The following is an 18,319-nucleotide window of genomic DNA, read 5'->3' as shown; positions in this document are numbered from 1 at the left end:
TCCCACCTCCAGAAAAAAGGCATAGGACAGGCATGGCACCAACTTGGCTGCTACGGGTTAGGGGCTCTGGCAAATAAATCACCTAAGACAGAGGCACGTACGGCTAAGTAAGCCCGGTTTGTAGTACAAACTAGCTGTACGTGTTCTCGAAGACGGGTTTGATATTTTGCCAAGAGTTTTTACCAACAGGTTGTAACGCCATTGCAATGTCCTTCTCATGGTTACTGGAGTTCAGACCTCTACTCTTGCCTGTTGCATTTAAAACAAAAAGGGGGAACTTTGGGGAGCCACAGCTGCCACCCTATATATATTGAACACCTGGTCTCCGGCCAGAGTAGAGAGCATTGATAAGCAAGCCCTTAGTTGGAAAAGCTGAGTGCCTCCAGTTTGTGATGCAAGCTGGCATGATTTTCCCTCAGCCTATTATGCTTTGCCACGTAGCTGATGCTGATTGGGACCAGGGAAAGTTTTTAACCCGCGAGGGCTGAGGGCTAAAGGAGGAGTAGTAAGAAGTAAAAATGAAGGTTCTTGAATAAACTGCTTGGAGGAGAGCTCTTTGTTGTCTCCTTATTTCCGCTGGTCGGTAGGGCGGCGACAACCATATAAAAAGCAGCATAGTGGTTGTGATGCTAGTAACTGGGGAAGCAGAGATAAGAATCCTTGGAGCTCACTGGCCAGCTAAATCTAGCTAAATTTGTAAATTCTCGGTTCAATGAGAGACCTTGTCTCAAAATTGATATAGAGATTGAGAGGAACACTCAAACGTTTATTTCTGGTCTCTGCTTTTGCACACATACGAAGTCTTCGTGGGAATAAGGTAGGCATGGTGGCTTACTCTCAGCACTCAGAAGGTAGATATACATGGGCAGATTTAGGAGTTTGTCAGCCTGGTCTGCACGAGAGCCTCAATAAGAATAAAAGAGGGGACGTTGATAGTGGCTGGTAACATCAAATTGAAGATTAACAGGAAGTGAAGACTCTTAGAGTAAGTATTTGGAACCCATTTTGTTCTCTTTTCCACCTGTTTTGAATTACTAGGAAGTCTTATGCTCAGGATTCATGTTTTATAATTGACAAGTTGCTTATTATTATCTGAAAATGAGAAACCTTTTAGTGCAGGTCTATAAGTGGGTTCTTGAACCCATCTCTTCTAAATGGGCACCTTAGTGTCTTACAAGTGAGGGGAATAGGGACTGCTTTGAGAAGCATAGCAGTTGGCTCACAGACCTTAGCAATTACCTAAGGAAGCTTAACATGCAGCAGTTCTGAGGGAATTGTATAAAATAGCTGCTTTCTCAGGATCTGTCTGTGTTGATGCCCTAGCCTACACTTGGCATTGTACACATACTCATCGCTCCCTGTGCCTTATCTCTTCCACTGGGAAATAATATTTGACAGTCTCAGACCTGGCTACTTGAGAACACACACCTATCATGTCTTCTCCCAAAGAAATTAATGCCTTGACTCTTTGAACATGACAAACCTCCTTCCTCTTATCCAACCACATTGTCTTCAGTAACCTCTAGAATCTTCCTTCAGGGTCTCAGCTAACTAATTTTCTTTGAGGCTTTTCTTATAATGGATCTAGATGGCTTTTAATTTCCTGTTGAAAAAGATTTTGTTCTACAGTTTACCCTTCCCCAAACTTTACCAACTTAAAGTATTCACTATTTTTCTATAACATAATTACTCTAAATATGGCTGCTAGCTGCCTTTGAACACAAGAGCAATGTGTAGTCTCCATCCCACCTACCCGTCATTTTCCTGAACTTAGCAACATAGGATAATACGGATTCTCTTTTTATCTTAAGCCAGAGTTTTAGCCCAGACTGGCCTCAAACTGTGTAGCCAAGGATGACCATGAATTTTTTTAACTACTACTTTTAAATATGCATATTCTCTCCCTCCACCATGTGTGTGCTTTAAGTATTTTGCCTGCATTGTATGTCAATTATATGCATGTCTGGTGCCAGAAGCGGTCAAAAGAGGGCATTGGATACCCTGGAACTGGGGTTAAGGATTGTTGTGAACCACTATATTGGTTCTTGGAACTAAACTTGGGTTCTTCAGGAGCAACAAATGCTCTTGACCACTGACTGATGTATCTCTCCAGCCCTAACCATGAACTTCTGATATTCTTGCCTCTGCTTCCCTAGTGCTTGTCACCACACCAAATTTAAGATGCTGAGGTACCTAGGGTTTCGTGCATGCTAGGTAAGCTAGCGCAGTACCCAATGAATTATATCCTCAGCCACACTAACCTTTTTCTTAACTCCTCTGTCACACCCCTCCCCTTCTCAATGGTTTATGCTCTCATATTCATTTTCATTCTTATTCCAGAAGCATATTCAGGTGTGCATGTATCTGAGTAAACCCCTCCTGAGTATAGGGAACCAGTGACTGAGTTTTTTAGTTAGATAAGATTATGTGACAAAGATGTTACAATCTACCCAAATTGCCTGCAAAAAGATTTTGTTTGCCCCTGACCTAAGCTTCTGTGTTATAAGATGGGGAAAGACCTTGTGGTAAGGGCCTTAAGTCAGCCTTTAGGAACTTGTCCTGGGGTGACAGTGTACATGAAAATGGTTTCAGTACTACAGTTTGAAAGATGTGAGTTCCACCAACAACCAGTGAAACTCTACAAAGACCGAAGAACAGCACCAGGTAAACCAGACTCCAACCAAAAGAAATTTAGAGATAGTGGTTTAAGAAGAGAAATCTCTGGCAGTTTATTACAGTAACAAAAAAACTAATATATAGACTAAATAAGCAAACATGTTTTGTTTTATTGCTGCCTCCCATTGGATAGAAAGCCAGAATTCTGTTTCCTCTGCCCAGAGCCACAGACGGGCCTCTTCATCACCTCTGTTCACCCTAACTCTTAGTGTTATTTGGTTCTCCTGTATTTGATGTTGGGTTTCTTCCCTTTTCCTTTTAGAGAGTGTGTTTTTATAGGCATGTACATGAAGGTGCCCAATTTGGCCAGAGGGTATTGGATTTCCTGGAGTTAGTTACAAGCAGTTAGTAGCCTCCTGACATGGGAATTAAACTCAGATCCTCTGGAAGAGTAGCAAGTGCTCTTAACTACTAAACTATCTTTCTAAACCCTTATTGTTTTGTTTGCTTGAGACAAAGTCTCACTGTAAAGCCCAAACAGACCTTAAATTTGTATTCTCCTATTTCAGTTTCCCAAGTGCTGAGATGATAGGCAACTGCCACCATGCCTGGCACCTATTTAAAAATTTACACCCCCAGAGTAGATGAAAGTTCACTTAGATTCCCTGGTTGATATTTTGCTACTTTTATTTTATATGCATGTACCTCACTTCTGAGGTTATTATAAGTTTAGATTATTATAGGCTTAGGTTTTCCAAAAACATACTTAATTAGGGTTCTTAAATGCTTTAACCTCCCTTCTAGCCCACTAACCACTAGAGGTAGTAGAAAGAAAAGGTTAATAGGACATAGGGACCTGTTTAGAAATAGTTCTTTGGGGCAATTCAATCTTCATTGTCAGTATATCAGCAGTTCAGTTCACATGTATTAGTCGAGGTAGCTTGATCCACTTGAAGACACCATCCATGAATTAGCAATGGTAGTTCAATTCCAAAGAAACTACAAGGCCCTCCAATTGGCCTGAGTCTAAGGAAGTGTCCAAAAGCCTCTGGAATATCATGAGAAATTCTTTGATGCATTTCTCTACAAAGTCATGACAAAGGACCAGTAAAGGCAGCAAGGTGAACTAATGCCACAGCGTTATCAGTGAAGACTAGCATCAGCAAAGCTCAAGAAAGACCAGCAAAGAATGACAAAGTGAACCAATATCAGGGCCTCATCCCCTGTCTGTTAGGTTATATTTATAGTCTTTCCAAACATCACATGTCTTCTCTCAAGTGTCCATTTCAGCTAAATATCACATGCTCTTTTCCCAGGCAGCTTCAAAACAAACAAAAACCACCACCTTGTCTGTTCTCAGCACAACATCCTTTTATATGTCTGCTTCAGCATAACATCTTCTCAAAAGACAGTTTCCAGAAAAACATCATGTAACATCTGAATCTCAAAACAAAAACAAGCCAGAGGGTGGTGGCATATTCCTTTAAGCCCAGCACTTGGGAGGCAGAGGCAGGTGAATTTCTGAGTTCGAGGCCAGCCTGGTCTACAGAGTAAGTCCCAGGACAGCCAGGGTTACACAGAGAAACCATGTCTCGAAGAAAAAAAAACAAAAACAAAAACAAAACCCCCAAATTTCTACTTCACTTTCTTTTAATACTGGGGTTCCTATTACATGTTGCCATGTCTAAGGAAGGTAGTGTGCATTTTCCACTGGGTCATCTTGGGAGGCATGATATTTAAGTTTATTTTTTATTTTTTAAAAGATTTTATTTATTTATTATATGTATACAATGGAGCTGTCTTCAGACTCTCCAGAAGAGGAAGTCAGATCTTGTTACAGATGGTTGTGAGCCACCATGTGGTTGGTGGAATTTGAACTCAGGACCTTTGGAAGAGCAATCAGTGCTCTTAACCACTGAGCCATCTCTCCAGCCCCTTAAGTTTATTTTTTATGTCTTTAAAGAAAGGTAGTTTTTTGGTTCTGTTATTAGTGCTGAGTGCTAAGTTACATTAATGATGTATGGAAGATTTTAGCATCTTAGATTATCCTTGCCTAACTGTATTTGGTAATTGCAAAATGGGCATTTCTTATTTCTATAATTTGTCTTAAATTTACTAGTCTTACATAGACACAGAATTTTCCCCTAACTCCCTGTTTTTTTCATAAGTATTGCTGTAGACTTCCAGGTTTTTGTTGGTATATTCCACTGTCATCAATTGTTTTAATGTTTAAGTTACAGTAAATGAAACTAGTAGAGTCCCCTCACACCACTTCCTGTGTCTTGTTGTGGTCATGTCCCTACAACTAATTTTCTTTATAGTGTGTATAATATTCAGAAAATCCATACTCTTGAAATTTTGCAGTCTTGGATTGGACATTCCTCAAAAGTCCTCAGTTAGTGCTTAGAAACTGAAATTTGAGTAGTAGCTTTATTCACTATTTGTGGGAATTGACTAGGTACTTTCAAAAGCTCAATCAATAATCTAATTTAATTACAACTTTCTTCCCTCAATTTACTCTTGCATATCTGTCCCCAAAATCCTTGCCCAAGAGAAAACCCAACCACCTTGTATGCTCATGGACAGGTTGTGGGACTGATTGTTAAATAACAAGTTAAACCAACCAAATAGAAATTCAACATGGAATGTAGTGACATATGGAAAAACGTACATTCTGCTGAACTACTAACCCCAAAGCACTAGTCACAGTGCCCATGCTGTCATGGTACCAAGAATCGGGCTTAGACCTGGGGGATTTAACCAAAGACACAGACTCGAGTCACTTGTCAAGGAAGAATGCCAATCTTTATTCCTCTCTGCTCAATTTATACTGAGCAGCATGGGGGGATGAAAAAATACAAGGAGGAAACCCCCACCTGGTGCTGACTCATTGCCACCTGCAAATGGGCCAAACTGCAAAAGGCAGGATGTTTTTTCTCGCAGAACATAACATCCCGTCTTGAAGCAAACAGGTTCTGCAAAGAGACATCCAGGTAGGGGTCTGTATCCAACACATGAGAACTGGCAACCCTTAAGTATTTAGTGATAGAATTAGAATATTCCTAAGTAAGACATATCTTTATGAGTTGATGTCCTTATCCAATCCAAGAAATGCTTCCTTTCAAAATTCAGAATTAGCCAGACATGGAGGTGTATTCCTTTAATCCTAGCACTCAGCATTCTGCACTTAGGCAGGGGCAGGCAGATATCTGGCCTACAGAGTAAGTTCCAGAACAGCCAGGACTACACAGAAAATGACCTCTCCTTTGCTTTTGCAGCAAGATCTCACTGTGTAATCCAGGCTGGCCATACACTTGCAGTCTTTATGCTTCAGCTTCTCAATTGTAGGGTTACAGATGTGCAACATAGTACCCAAGACTTTGTGTTTGTTTTGCTGTTCTAGATAGGGTTTCTCTGTGTATCCCTATATGTCCTAGATCTCACCCTGTAGACTAGGCTGGTCTTGAACTCAGAGATCCACCTGCCCCTGCCTTCCAAGTCTTGGGATTAAAGGCTTATGCCACCACTGCCCATCTTCAACCACCTGATGGACTCTGCATATAAAAACCAAATCATGCTTATGGAGAAATTTCACAACCACCTCTGCACCAAATGTCATGGTGATAAACTCCTGACAGCAGCAGAATTTCTTCTCACCCACAATGGCTGCTATCGGTAAGCAGTTAAAACAGTTTGTGAATGTTTTCCATAGCTTTATGTTGCATCTTCTTTTACATTCATCATAAAATCTATAGATGCTGTTGATGCTGGCACACTCATGGTTCCCGCTGAGAAGAAAAAAAGTTCTCCGGATACTTGATTTTGTAGACCAGCAAGAGGCAGATCGTCTCTAGTGACTGTTTGCCCCTCTCCACATACTCCCCGAGAAACAAATAGTTGCTCTCTGGAGGGATGTCGGTATTCAAACAGACGGAGCAAATCATAGTAATGCCCGTGGATGTCACCACATATCTTGAGTGGTGCTTCAAGTTCTACAAGGACTGAGGAAGATCTCCCGAGACTTAAGGCAGAGTCCTCGAATTCGTTCTCTGGGAGCTGAACATTCTTGCCTGGCTTGGACCCTCACTTCCAGCAGCGGTTGGATGATAACTGTCAATGCGGAGTTTATCCACCCTCGCTGTCCCGCCTGCAGCGGCGCCGCCACCCACTATTGCTCAGGTCTTATTCATCATCCTCCTTCCTCACTCCACGAGCCCAACGAGCCGTGGTGGTGGCTGTGGCAGCAGCAGCTGAAACGGGTCTCCCACCTCCACTCCCCCAGCCACCCTGCTCCTGGCTTCCTCCTCCTCTCGCCACTGGAACCACTTTCTTGCAACATCTTGATATCCGTGATACGGAAACAACCTAGATATGCACTGCTGGATGAATGGAGAAAATGTGGCATGTCTGTGCAATAGACTATTCACTGAGCCTTAGTAAAATCCGTCTTCCATGACAATATGGAAAGGCCTGGGAAATGCACTAAGTGAAGCAAGCAAGTTTTAGAAGGGCAAGTACTACATAGCACTACTTAATGAGCTATCAAACGAAGAAAACTCATTTTAATAAACAGGAGAATGATGGTTATCAAGGAGTTGAGAGAACCATTGGTGTTCAAAAGAATGAAGAATGTTTCAATATGTAACTTGAAAGTAGCTGAGGAAACAATACCGATTACCTATAATATTGCATCTATTGTTAATACTGTCAACATAGACTCTACCAGGGAACAGAAGTCGATGAAGACCAAGAGGTCACTGTCTTCCGTTTAATTATAGACAATCTGCAAATATTTCCATTTTTCCCATTGCATATGGGAACATTTGAAACTTTTAGATTTAATAAACCATTGTCTCCAGTTTGGGTTGTCCATAGCCTTCTGGGTGAGGGGCCATCTACTGAAGTATGGTTACTCTACAAGGAGCCAAACCTTTAATAAGAACTGACTATCCTTCCCCAGAATTCAAATTATCCAAATCTCCTTAGTTAGGAATGAGAGCACACAGCCTACTTCCTATTCTAGACTATTAACTGGCTTGATTCTGACTAGGTCTTATGCAGTGAACCACTGTGGCTCTGAATTCATAAGTGCAGAGGTCCTGTCATGTCCAGAAGACATTGTTTCACTCTGATATTCATTGACCTTTGCATCTTATAACATCCTCTTTCCTCAATAATTGCTGTGATTTGGGGATGGGGTCTAATAAGATACCCCATTTATGCAGCTGACCACTCCACAGTCACTTTTTCTCTGCTTTGACTACTTGTGAATTTCTGCAAATTTCTCTTATGAGCTCTCAGAGCTATCTTTTTTTTTTTATGGAGAGTGGGGGGTAGGGATGGGTTCAAGACAGGGTTTCTTTGTAGCCTTGACTATCCTGGTATTAGTTCTACAGACAAGGTTGGCCTTGAACTCACAGAGATCTGGCTGCTCCTGCCTCCCAAATGCTAGGATTAAAGCCCAGCTGAGCTATATTAATTCATATATATGAAGTTAGAAGTCTGTTTGATTACTGTGTTCATGTAGCAGAATAATACTAGTAGGTTTACCATTGGGGCCCGAGATCCTTAACCATGGGTTCTCAACCAGATTGAATGAATCAAACCTGGGTTTTTTGCTTGTGGATAGGCCTTAAAACCAATCAGAAATCAGTTGGTAACTCCTATAACATTTGTGCCACTGTTGCACCCATAGACATATCTTGTCATACTGGTCATTACTGCATGTCAAAGCATTCACAACTATAACACAAATTTTATGAATACAAAATGTGATATACTTTATGTTTTATAAGGTTTTTCATTTATTTTGAAGAGATTGAGTGGAAAGTACTGTAGCTGCAGAGAAACTGGTCATTAAAAGTATTTAAGAAAATAGTGATGTTCTGGTTCAGAGAAGCAGTAATAGAAATGAGGAAAATGTTCATACTTCTGTTGGCTCTTGGAAACAGAATCAGCATAATTCATTGATGAATTAGTCATAGACATTGAATGGAGACATACAATGTGATTTTCATTTCTCTTTTAAAAGTTTAATTATTGTTATTTGTGTGTGAGAGAGAGAACAAGAGAGATGGAGACAGTCACAGAGAGGTGAGTAGATGCCTGCAGAGCTGGAGTTACAAGTGGTTGTGTGCCATCCAATGAGGGTGCTGGGAACTAAATTTATATTCTATCAAGTACTCTTAATCACTAAGCCGACTCCCCAGCCCAAGATCTGGATTTCGATGTCTCTAAAACTATACACTAAACTAGAAATTCTCAAACCATATTTTTACTTAATTTGACTGAAAATACCCCTTTTTACAGATTAGGAAATCTTATACACCATTGACAGATTTCAAGATAATAGAGAAAGGCAAATAAGGTATTGTGTTTTGTAAAAATGAGAGCCAGGAATATTTGTTTTATAAAGCCATGTATGGTAAGGTGAGAGGGGTGCCTTGGCACACCCATGTTGAGGCATCCCTTCCTCCTGAGGTACCAGTCATATGGTGGATATAGTATGGAACAGAGTTTATTTAGGGCATGGAAAGGGAGACAGAGAAAGACAGACAGACAGTGACACACACACAGAAAGAGAGAGAGGGAGGAAGAAGAGGAGAGGAGAGGTAAGGCTGGCTATGAAAATGGAGAGAGGGAAGGGGAGAGAGGGAGAAAGGGGTCATTGAGACATTGAAAGAGACATTGAAGAGAGTCAGAGAGAATAAGAGAGTGAGGAGGGGCAAACAGCCAGTGCTGACATTACAGACATGAACCACTGCTCTGCTCTGGTTCGGGCCTTTAACTATAGACTGACTGGTTGTAACTATACAAAATTCATTTGCTTGAAATTCTTACCAAGGTAAATCCCTAGCCACTAATCTCTGAGAGGTGGTCAGACTGTGGCTGCTCTGTCTTCATGAGTGGGATCAGTACACATAAAACTGAGAGCCCAGAGACCTAGCTTCTTTCTTCCACCATGTGAGGATATAAGAAGTAAATGCCATTGCGACAGCAGAAAACAGACCCTCTTTAAACAACGAACCTGAAGATCTGCTGGTGCCTTCATTTGGACTTCCAAATCCGAAGAAGTGGGAAATAAATTCACTTTGTTTACAAACATTCTGGTGTGTGATATTTTGTTCTAGCAGAATGAATGGACTAAGTAGCACAACTCTTTAATGGCAGCAATTAAAAATATAGAAGAGAACTAGGATAAAGTGCTTGCCCCACATTGCAAAACATCAATAATGCGAATTGTTAAATAATGTGCTGTTATTACTGCAGTGTAGATGTTCAAGCCCAGGGTCTTCCTCAAGCTAGCCATTTCATCAGTAAACCCTCATATTGGTATTATCTCAATATTTTAGGGCCTTTAACAAACAAGACATATGCAAAAATTAAGAGGATATAGCTGTCGAAAGATAGTAAGCAATTTTTAGAAATAAATTATCAATAATGAACACCAGCAACTAACAACCCAAACATAAATGAAGTGCAGCCCTTTTTTTTTTTTCTTTTTGTTTTTTTTTTTTGAGACAGGGTTTCCCTGTATAGCCCTGGCTCTGCTGGAACTCACTCCATAGACCAGGTTGGCCTTGAGCTGCCTGCCTCTGCCTCCCAAGTGCTGGGATTAAAGGTGTGTGCCACCACTGCTCAGCTGAAGTACAGCCCTTTTATGTAGTGTAATAGAGAAATCAGCTGCCAATCTATGTGTGGAGAGGTTGGTGTTCATGCTAGTAATGTTGAGTTCTGAGTGCTGATGGGATAGTGAGGAACATTACAGTGCTAAGGTATTTATAAAATTTATGTATTTATAAAATCAATAATTCTAAAAGGGATTTATTCTCCCCTCCATTTTCTCTCACAACATTCCTTAATTCTAGTCTCAGTAGCCAGAGAGTCAGCAAAGTTTATATACTTTCCATTGCTTATATGAAATTTCATTGTCTTCTTTCAAAGTTATCCTTATTTCAGTTGAGTTCTTAAATCTGTGATGTGTTGCCTCTGTAGTCACCACCAGCAAACCCAGCAAGCTCAGTGGCACAGCCTTTAAGTCATAAGCTGATCTCCAAGCAACTAAAATAGTTCTGTGTTTATTGTAAAGGTTACTCTCCATCTTGGCATTAGTTGTCAGTTTGCACACAGAAACCACATCCTTCATAAATCCTAGTGGATAAAATGGTCTTTACGACCCTTTGTTAGCCATTAGTTTTTATGTATGTGTGAAAAATTCTAAGAAAAAAAGTACCTTTGTGGTATTTAAAGAGTTATACATAACTGATGCAGGGTGTCCAAACTGGAGCTTAAGAATTCAGTACCATGGAATCTAGAGCTAGGCTTTAAAGTCACTAAATTAGCACAAGAAAAAACTAGAAATAATGTATCATGAAGTGGGTCTGATATGGAGAATAAACCACTCAGCATTTTAAAGGCTCCCAAAGTAAAAGTACTTGCATGCATTATATAAAAGCATTTTGTATGCATTACAGAAAAACACATAATATTGATGGTCAGAGCATAACTACTGATTGGTTATTGCTCTTTTCCAAAATACAATCTTTTCTTTACCTCCATTTGCCCACAGATGACACATAGGAAGTATGCACACACTTGGGTGATTTTAATGTATCTTTTAAAAATATATTTGTTTATTTTATGTAAAATAGTACACTCTCCCTCTCCTCAGACACATCAGAAGAGGCCATCAAATTCCATCATAGATGGTTATAATGGTTGTAAGCCATCATGTGGTTGCTGGGAATTAAACTGAGGACCTCTGGACTATTAAGTGCTCTTAACCAGTGAGCCATCTCTCCAGCCCTCAATTTTAATGTATCTTTTTTGTTTGATAAAAACGATACAAACAGGATTTACAGAAACAGCAAGTTCACTTTCAGAATAATAAGGGTGTATGTGTGTATGCTTGTGTGTATGTATGTGTGGGTGCATGTGTGTGTGTTTGTGTGTCCCACTAGGAAATTACATAGGAGATTATAATTAATTGTATCTGTAATTAAAATGCAATTATCTGAAACTATATCATATCATGAGTATAGTTTCAGATATTTGCATTTTGAAAGAAAAACCTTTTTCAAATAAAGATGGTCATAAAGAAAGAGGCTGTCATCAGGTAAACAGTTAGACAAAGACTAAGTGTAGAAAGCAAAATCAGTTCATTGGATCAACCCTTAGTTTTCAAGAAGCTCCTGCGACATCTGAGGAGGAGGATGTTAACGTTTTTAATGGACTAGCTCTCACTGGAGTATAACCTTTATTCTGGGAAAGAGTATTTGGGAAAATTATGGAAATCGATAAGTCTATATTAAGGAAGTACTATTTTTGAAATACATTGAACATGAAGAATAATATTTATAAGAAACATGGAAGAATCTGAGGAATTCCACAATGTTCAAGAGCATAGCCTTGCTCCCCAGCACCAAAAGTAAAGAAAAAGAAATGTCTTTGTCAGTGTAACAACCCTGACTGTCCTGGAATTTGCTTTGTAGACCAGACTGGTATTGAACTCACAGAGATCCACTTGCCTCTGCCTCCCAACTGCACCATCATGCCCAGACTTTTTTAAAATTAGTTTTTATAAATTAAATTTATCTTTCATTTTCTTGAAAAGGTTTTTAATTTCTGATTATGTATACAAATGTGTGCATGTCTGTGAGTGCACATGTGTGAGTACAGTACCTCTAGGCTGTAGGAGAAGCCATCAGACCTCCTGCAGTCACAGGTAACCCAACACAGGTAGCTGCTGTTGGAAACCAGAGTCCCCTGGAAGAGCAGCAAGCACTCTTAACCTTTAAATCTCCACTTCAGCCCCAATTATCAAAGGAAACAATAACTTATTTCTAATTACCAACCTTCTTATTTCTAATTATATAGTAAATAAAAAACACCTTTTAAAAAATGCTGTAGGATTTTTCTTCAGGGTGAGTGTGAACAGTATATAGAAAAATCTACAACATTGAGTTGTGCTGTACTGTGTTGTCAAATGCTGAGAGGTGAACTCAGACTCTTGCTCCACCTAAAAACCAACCCCCTAGATGCTTCTTACGGTATGATAAGCACAGGTACAGAGAATAAGACTTCAGAATGCTCAGCCCTGAAGAGGAAAACTCCTTTCCCACGGTTCAGGGATTATGTGGAACAGGGGCAGGAGAGAGTATTAAAAAAAAATAAAATAAAAAGACAAAACAACCCATCCTCCCCAGAGTCAGAGAATGTCAACAAGAATCATTGTCTTCTGGATACATTAGGATAACTGCACATATAAACTCATGGCATGTACAAAACCCATTTGGTGATATGGGTTTTTCTGTTGCTGTGATAAATCACCATGACAAAAGCAACTTAGTTTAAAGGCTTAAAGAAAGAGTTTAGCTTAGTGTCTTGTGTTCTATTGCTGTGAAGAGACATCATGAAATTCCTATAAAGGAACACATTTAATTGGGGGATTGCTTATATGTTCTGAACACCATTAGTCCTTTGTCATGGCAGAGAGCATGATGGAACACATGGTGCTGGAGAGCTTACATTCTGATCCACAAGTAGAGAAAGATGGGGGGGAGGTATGGGCCTTTGAAACCTCAAATCTTACACCTAATGACACACTTCCCCCGTAGACGCCTGTAGCCAAGTGAACTGGATTCTCCTGGAAGGGAAGCAGGAGCCTGAAAAAAAGCAAGTCTCTGGGCATTGAGATCTTGTCATGACATTAACACTTGCAGCTAGCAGGAACCTGACAGCCAGGGGTGTTTTCACATCTCTCTGGGTGGGTGGTGACTCCCAGCAGGAACTCAGAGAAAGAGATGATCAGGCAGCAGACAAAAGACCTTTGTCTGGCTCACCCCAGGTGGGCAAGCCACTTCAAGCATAGGCTAGCTGAAAGGCTTTTTTGTCTAAGGAGGGGGTCACATTCCCCCAATAAGGCTATCCCTACTCCAATGCCACACTTCCCAATTCTCAGACAGTTCCATTCCCTGTGTGACAAAGTGTTCAAATATATGAGCCCATGGTGACCCTTCTCATTCAAACTACACTTGGCTTATTGTTATAGATTAAATTAGAGTCCATAATGACTGACATAGTATGGCAGCAGGCAGCGTGCATGGGAACAGCACCAGGAAGCTCAGAACTCACATCCCTCAACTGCTTTTCTACTCTACAGTATTAAAGTCTTCCATATTCTTCAAAACCACCCCCCCCACCACCACACACCACATCAGGTTCTGCACAGCAACAGCCAACGCTCTGATACCTACTTCTATATTAGTTACTTTCTGTTGCTGTTGTTGACTGTGGCCAAAGCCAACTTAAGAAAGAGGAGTGATGTTGGCTTACAGTTCAAGAAGGGTAAAAGTCTGTGATGACACAGAGAAGACATGGAAACAAGCTCAGGCATGGTGGGCAGAACAGAACACTTGAAGTTCACATCTTGAACTGTGAGCATGAAGCAGGCAGAGCACATTGGAAGTAGATGACACTTTTTAACCTGAAAGCCCACTTCTAGTGACCTACTTTGTGGTCTTCCTACAGTAAGACTGAACCTCCTAATCTTCCCACCTGTGACACCAACTGAAGACCAAGTGGACTATCGGAGCCTAGGGGAAACAGTTCTCATTCAAACTGCCACACTACCTTAAAAAAACAAAAAGATGTTTCCTAAAACAAACACCCAACTTTATATCATATATTTTTTTAAATCTTTCAAAACAGATTTGTGCTGTTTTAGATGTACAGTATTTCAGTAGAGTATAGATTACTTATCACAGCTTTACTCTAAAGCTGACTCTATCTCTCAAAACAGCTAACAGTTGCCAATAGTTCCATGGCTAGGAATGGGGTTGTGTTCTCCACTCACCTCTCCATGCTGGGATTTGGTCTGTGTGGTAGTTTGAATATGCTTGGCCCAAGGAGTAGCACTATTGAAAGACCCCCAGAACTGGGGAGATCCTTACTCAAGTCTCGGGATGACACGACCACCCAATGACTCACGAGAGACCGAACTTGCTGTAATCACATGAGGTTTATTCCAGATCTGGGGTCGAACTCATAGCCTGGCAGGCCAGAGGGGTTCGACCACAAGCACGAGGAGTAAGGGGTATTTAAAAGGGAAAAACCACAAACTAGGTGGGTGAAAGGGTTACCAGGGAAACATAACAAGAGAACAATGGAAAATTCCAAAGGAACCCACTACCTAGCTGAGTCAGGTCACAAGGAAGTCATCCTGCACACTCATTGTCTAGAGGAATGTGGTTTGGTCAACGCTATCTTCTTAATGGCTAACCGCTCCTAGGACTAATTATTTAACTTATATCCTTTGTTTAGTCAATGCTATCTTCTTAATGGCTGACCGCTCCTAGGACTAATTAGATAACATATCCTGTTTCTGGAACTGACCAGTCCACCTTCCTGGCTTGTGACAGAGACTTCCTATGCCTTCTTTAAGTAAAGGTTACACATTATACATACATTTCTATTAAATGCCCTCATTTTAAATTCTAAGATTCTCCAGCCTTTCACTATTAGGAGGTGTGGTCTTGTTGGAAGAAGAGTGTCACTGTAGGGATGGACTTTGAGACCCTCCTCCCTAGCTGCCTGGAAGACAGTAGTCTCCTGTTTGCCTTCCAGAATGAGATGTAAAGTTCTCAGTTCCTCCAGTGCCATGCCTGCCTGCATGCCACCATGTTTCCCACCATGATGATAATGGACTGAACCTCTGAAACTGTACGCCAGGCCCAATTGAATGTTGTCCGAATATAAGAGTTGTCTTGGTAATGGAACATCTTCACAGCAATGAAACTGACGGTCTTGGGCTTGCTTGGGTTTTGTACATGTAATCCCAACCACATGTTCAGATGTCCTACTGTATCTAGAAGGCTTTTTTTTTTTTTTTTACATTCTTTCCAGCTTCTGTTCTACAACGATCTACAAGTTTCTTCTTGGCCCATGATGTATGTACAGGAGGGGCCTCTAAGAGCCAGGGAGAAGAAAACAGAAAAATAGCCACATAGATTGAGCAAGGACCTTGAATTTATGTGATTTACACTGAAAAATCCTCCCTGCAACTCTGTTTTAGGAAGCCTTCACAAAGGCCTTGGGAGAAAGACAAGGAGACCACCACATGGTTTCATCTCTGCCAAAATGTTTATGTGGCTTTGCCACACTTCTCTAGAAGCCCTTCCATCCTCAAAATATAAGTCATTTTCAGAATCTTATTCTATGGGTTTAAACTAACCAATAAAATTATAAATTACCATGTATGGGAGACAAAAAAAAAAGCAAAAACTCTTAACTGGGTGTGGTGGCGCACGCCTTTAATCCCAGCATTCCGGAGGCAGAGGCATGCAGATATTCTGAGTTCCAGGCCACCCTGGTCTACAGAGGGAGTTCCAGGACAGCAGGGTTACCCAGAGAAAGCTTATCTTGAAACAATAACAAAACAGTAAATAAATGATAGATAGATGAATAAATAAATAAAGATGAAAAAAACCCCATAATGGTTCTGGTTCACTCAGTTGGGTCTTCTAGCAGAGCAGTTTGAGCCATTCCCCAACTCCCAATTTACTCATTTTAAAATGGGAATTTGGGATTGTTTAATTTGCTGTTGAGTACTCTGATTTCCTTATATGTTGAGGGAAGTGACCAAATGAATAGTTTGTGTTTTTCTTCCATTCTTCAGGCTTACTCTTCAACCAAAGATTTCCTCTATTGTGATAAAGACTCTTAGTTAGACATAATACCATTTGTCTCTTTTTGCTTTTGTTGCCTCTGCTTGTGGAGTCTTATAAAATTAGTTAGCAATACCTAAATTTTGAAGTGTTTCCACTGTTTTCTTTTAGTGCTTCTATAGTTTCAGGTCTTCCATTTAACTCTTAGATCTGTATCATGACTCTTTGTATCTGGTGACAGATAGAAATATAGTTTCATACTTTTACTTGTCAACATACGGAATTGGTATTTCCTAAATGGAGAAAATTTAAATCTGTTTTAAAAGCTCTTCTGTTGGCTTCCCCTTGGGCTTTCTGAAAGACACTGTCTACTGAGATTGCTATACTGCAGTTAGAGCAATAGATCGTATTTATTAAGGTTGTTTTCTGAAAGCCATATCACAAGGTCCTGAAGGACTCCTGCTTCTTTTTTCCCTTTCACCTCTTCCATGTGAGTTTCACACTAATTTCAGCCCTAGTCCTCCTCCCTGATCCCTAGTACAATAGGAAAGGATATGAGGCCCAACTGCTGGGTACCCCACGAGCTCCAGGTTCCTCTGAAAGCTTTGCTAGATACCTTTTAAAATGGTTTTAATGTGTAGTGTGTGTGTGTGTGTACAAGCATGCCACATTGCATATATGGAAATCAGAAGACAATTTGTAGAAAAATTTTTAAAACTCCTTCCTCTTTATGAGTCCTAGGGATCAAATTCAGGTTGTTACCATTAGCAGTAGCTAAGCCATCTTATTGACCCATTTGATGAATTTATTCTTGGTGACTATTTCTGAGGAGAAATTAGCTATTAATCTCATTGAAATTTCTCATTTTTTTTCAAAAAAAGTAATTGCTTCTTTTTTGCTCCTTTTAAACTTCCTTTTCTGTACTTGCCATTTGGGGTTTGATTGTAACGAGTCTTTGTAGCTCTTTAAGGTAATCCTATTTGGAGTTTGTTGAAAATTTTGGATGTGAATATTCATGAGTTTTCTCAAACTTGAGAAGTTTTCAGCATTAGTTCTTCAAGTATCTTCCCTGCCTCATCTATTCCTCCTTCAGAGCCTCTCATAAAAAATGTCAGATCATCTGACGCTATCCACAGCAAAGTCTTTTTTTCTTTTTTAATACCTTCTTGTTTTCAAGGATTTTCTGTCAAGAGACAGGAACATAGAGTCTCCTAGTCTTAGGGCAAACTTGATACTTAGAGCAACTCAGCCTTTTTTTTTATAGCCCTGGCTGTCCTGGAAGTCACCCTGTAGACCAGGCTGTCCTCGAACTCAGAAATCCTCCGGCCTCTGCCTCCCAAATGGTGGGATTAAAGGCGTGTGCCACCAATGCCCCGGCAAAAAGTTGAGCAACCACGAAGGGATTCGAACCCTCAATCTTCTGATCCGAAGTCAGACGCCTTATCCGTTAGGCCACGTGGTCACAGCTCAGATTTCTGTGGAGAGAGGACACTGTGTTGATTCATTGTAACTAGCGTCCTTCCTCTCCTACAGCTGAAAAACACCATCTTTCAATTAATAAAAAATAATTAAAATTGCCAGTCAGTCAACCCTGCTTTGTTCATCTGAGACAAAATAAGCCCTTAAAACAAATTGTAAAAACTTTGAGAAGTGGATGGAAATAACAGAAAACAAAGAGAAAAGCAGGGAACCACTTTGTATAAGACAGTTGGTAGCTCTTCTTTTTGGAAAACAACTGAATAGAAACTCATCATTCAGTTGCAGCTCTAGGTGGGTAGTGTCAGGTGAACAATTATGTTCATATACTTGGATACAACGGGAGCACATTTACTCATCTAGTTAAATATGTAACAGACTCTTGGTGTGTGAAATTGTGTCCTGCCTGTGAAATTGTGTCCTAACATTTCCTTACAAGAGAGGAGTAGCAGTTTTCAAGACAGACACAACTGATCTCTTCTGTATACTCTAAAGACAATGGATTATTTTCTTGTTGCTATCACGTATATCTTCGAAGACACCCAGTTAAACAATGTGATGAT

At 40.3% G+C, this 18,319-nt stretch overlaps 1 non-coding gene and 1 pseudogene across 1 annotated transcript; both read right to left on the bottom strand.

Moving 5' to 3' along the window:
• Positions 1–6,955, bottom strand: part of LOC116082638 — an 8,638-nt pseudogene extending 1,683 nt beyond the window's left edge.
• Positions 6,956–17,669: 10,714 nt separating this feature from the next.
• Trnar-ucg lies at positions 17,670–17,742 on the bottom strand. The gene has a single exon. It is a non-coding gene; the product is annotated as a tRNA-Arg (tRNA).
• Between the last annotated feature and the right edge of the window lie 577 nt (positions 17,743–18,319).

The sequence above is a fragment of the Mastomys coucha genome, unplaced genomic scaffold (genome assembly GCF_008632895.1).
Source record: "Mastomys coucha isolate ucsf_1 unplaced genomic scaffold, UCSF_Mcou_1 pScaffold7, whole genome shotgun sequence".
Classification (NCBI taxonomy): domain Eukaryota; kingdom Metazoa; phylum Chordata; class Mammalia; order Rodentia; family Muridae; genus Mastomys; species Mastomys coucha.
Note: the sequence above shows the minus strand (reverse complement) of the source record. Positions and strands in the feature narration are given on the sequence as shown.